At 39.1% G+C, this 3,584-nt stretch overlaps 1 non-coding gene across 1 annotated transcript; it reads left to right on the plus strand.

Moving 5' to 3' along the window:
* Nucleotides 1-625: 625 nt before the first annotated feature.
* LOC120879178 lies at nt 626-751 on the plus strand. Its single transcript, XR_005724742.1, has one exon. It is a non-coding gene; the product is annotated as a U6atac minor spliceosomal RNA (small nuclear RNA).
* Nucleotides 752-3,584: the final 2,833 nt, after the last annotated feature.

Genomic DNA, 3,584 nt, shown 5'->3' on the forward strand with positions numbered 1-3,584 from the left:
GTTAGGCTTGCAAATGCAGCCAAATTAGAAAGGATAAATTTAAACTATCACTATTTGCAGATGACATGATATTATATAGAAAGAATCCCAAAGACTCTACTAAAAAGAAAAAAAAGACTGTTAGAACTAATGCATGAATTTCATTGCAGGAAACAAAACCAGAAATCCATAATATCAAAAAGAATAAAATAACTAGGAATTAATTTAACCAATGAGGTGAAAGACAAATACATTGAAAACTATGACTCTGGTAAAGGAAATTGAAGAAGAAGGTACAAATAAACAAAGATAGTTCATGCTCCTGGATTGGAAGAATAATGTTAAAATGTCCATATTAGTGTTGTATGAGGAGAAGGCAATGGCACCCCACTCCAGTACTCCTGCCTGGAAAATCCCATGGACGAAGGAGCATGGTAGGCTGTAGTCCATGGGGTCGCTGAGGGTTGGACACAACTGAGCGACTTCACTTTTGACTTTTCACTTTCATGCATTGGAGAAGGAAATGGCAACCCACTCCAGTGTTCTTGCCTGGAGAATCCCAGGGACGAGGGAGCCTGGTGGGCTGCCGTCTATGGGGTTGCACAGAGTCGGACACGACTGAAGTGACTTAGCAGCAGTAGCAGCAGTGTTGTATGAAAGAAGAGAAGGTTAGCACTCCCCTTGACAAGGATGGAAGAGGCTCTCGGGCCTGACAACACGCATACAGTTAAGGCATTGCCACCTTCTTCATGGCATCTAACCACTGTTTTTAATACAGTATACTAATGCATATATATGGAATTTAGAAAGATGGTAACAATAACCCTGTATGCGAGACAGCAAAAGAGACACAGATTTTTAGAACAGTCTTTTGGACTCTGTGGGAGAGGGAAAGGGTGGGATGATTTGGGAGAATGGCATTGAAACATGTATAATATCATATAAGAACAAATTGCCAGTGTAGGTTCGATGCAGGGTGCAGGATGCTTGGGCCTGGTGCACTGGGATGACCTGGAGGGATGATGTGGCGGGGAGGTGGGAGGGGGGTTCAGGATTGGAAACACGTGTACACCCATGGCAGATTCATGTTGATGCATGGCAAAACCAATACAATATTGTAAAGTAAAAATAATAATAAATTTTTTAAAAATAAAGGAAAAAAAGTCTGTATTACCCAAAGCAATTTACCAATTCAATACAATCCCTATTAAAATTCCAATAGCACATTTCATAGAACTAAAACAAATAATCCAAAATCTGTATGAAACCACAAACGACGGGGAATAGCCAAAAGAATCTTGAGAAAGAAGAACAAAATATCCATTGAGACATTTGGCCCATGCCAAAAAGTTCTTGAAATTTGGTCCTGTCCAAAACGTCCATTGAGATGCTTGGTTCTAGCCAAAACTTCCATTAAGATGTTTGGTTTGTGCCAAAAAGATCTTTTAAATTTGGTCTTGTTCTAAATGTCCTTTGAAACATTTGGTCAATGATTTGTTAAATAACATAAACATTTAACTTTATTATATTTATTTATATTATTTTTATTGTAATTCATTATGAATTCTGAGTTTCAGATTTATTCTTGTTCTTCTTCATCATGAAGTTCAGCTTGGTTACTCTTAAGGACAGGGATCAGGAAGATCCCTTGGAATAGAAAATGGCAACCCACTCCAGTATTCTTGCCTTGAAAACTCCATGAACAGAGGAACCTGGAGGGCAGAGGAGCCGTCCTCTGCCAGTGAACTACAGTCCACGGATTTGCAAAGAGTCAGACACGACTGAGCACACACACACATATATTGACCTCATTATTGGCTTTATATTCATTATACCTATTAAGAATTTTGGTTTTGCAAATTTAACTTAACAAGTATTGTGAAGTTGTTGGCTGTGTTTGAGTGTGACTATCAAGGCCCTGAGTGATAATTTGCTCATTGCTTTGCTGTTCAGTTTGTAAAATAAATCTCCAAATTGAAGGATGAGGCATAACTATTTTCACTTCACCAACTCTTGAAATTTGCTATACCAACCTTCCACTGCATTAATTTTTCTTTCTGTTGTTGTTCAGTCACTCAGTCATGCCCAACTCTTTGTGATACCATGGACTGCAACATGCCAGCCTTCCCTGTCCTTTATCATGTCACAGAGATTGCTCAAACTCATGTCCATTGAGTCAGTGATGCTATCCAACCATCTCATCCTCTGTCGTCCCCTTCTCCTCCTGCCCTCAATCTTTCCCAGCATCAGTGTCTTTTCCAGTCAGTCAGCTCTTCGCATCAGGTGGCCAAAGTATTGGAGCTTTATCTTTCCAAACCAGGGGTTGAACCTGCATCTTTTATCTCTTGCTTTGACAGGCGAGTTCTTTACCACCAGCACCACCTGGGAAGCGCCACCCTCTTTTTCTGTGCATTTCTTTAACTGTAGGACTCTTCCTTTGTACACATATTTAATGTAAATACCATTCTTCTGCAAGAGTTCAATATTGACCCATATACCTAACTCTATGTGCCATTAACAGGTAGCTTTGTGTGAGTGCTAATTCCCTCAGTCACGTCCTACTCTTTGCGACTCCCTGGACGTTAGCCTGCTAGGCTTCTCTGTCCTTTGGATTCTCCAGGCAAAGATACTGGAGTGGGTTGCCATTTCTCTTCCAGGGGATCTTCCTGAGCCAGGGATTGAACCCACATCTCTTATGTCTCCTGCATTGGCAGGCAAGTTCTTTACCGCTAGCTTCACCAAAGCAAAAATGGTTATTATTAGCAAAAAAGACACAACACAATTATTGCATCAATGAAATTTTATACTATTTTATATGTATTAATCCTGTAATCCAAAAGCATAAACATTAAGTGCTTTTTGAACCCAGTCACATTTTCTAACCATGGATCTTACTACCAAATATCAAGAACCATTTGGCCTGGATAAATATGCTCATGGATGTTTTTGATAGGACAAAATTTTAAGAATATTTAGATTGAATGTCTTATTGAATATTTTGAATAGAACTAAATGTATGTTGATCTCTACTAGAAGTCTTACCCACTTCACGAAGGAGATAAAAAATTAAAGTCAAAATATTGAAAATGAATAAGGAAAAATGTATTTTTAGACCACATTATTGTGTAAGTAAAGCATTTTTTTAAATTTACAAAAGAGTTTTAGTTTATGAAGTTTCTGAGATGTGAGATCAATGTACAACAATTATATTTGCATGCAATTCAGTTCAGTCACTCAGTCGTGTCCAAATCTTTGCTACCCCATGCAATGCATCATACCAGGCTTCCCTATTCATGACCATCTCCCAGAGCTTGCTCAAACTCATGTCCATCGAGTCAGTGATGCCATCCAACCATCTCATCCTCTGTTGTCCCCTTCTTCTCTTGCCTTCAATCTTTTCCAGCATTAGGGTCTTTACCAAAGAGTCAGTTCTTCACATCAGGTGGCCAAATATTGGAGTTTCAGCTTTGGCATCAGTTCTTCCAATGAATATTCAGGACTGATTTTATTTAGGATAGAGTGGAGGATCTCCTTGCAATCCAAGGGACTCTCAAGAATCTTCTCCAACACCACAGTTCAAAAGCATCAATTCTTTGGTGCTCAGC

Source organism: Oryx dammah, unplaced genomic scaffold, assembly GCF_014754425.2.
Source record: "Oryx dammah isolate SB20612 unplaced genomic scaffold, SCBI_Odam_1.1 HiC_scaffold_19, whole genome shotgun sequence".
Classification (NCBI taxonomy): Eukaryota; Metazoa; Chordata; class Mammalia; order Artiodactyla; family Bovidae; genus Oryx; species Oryx dammah.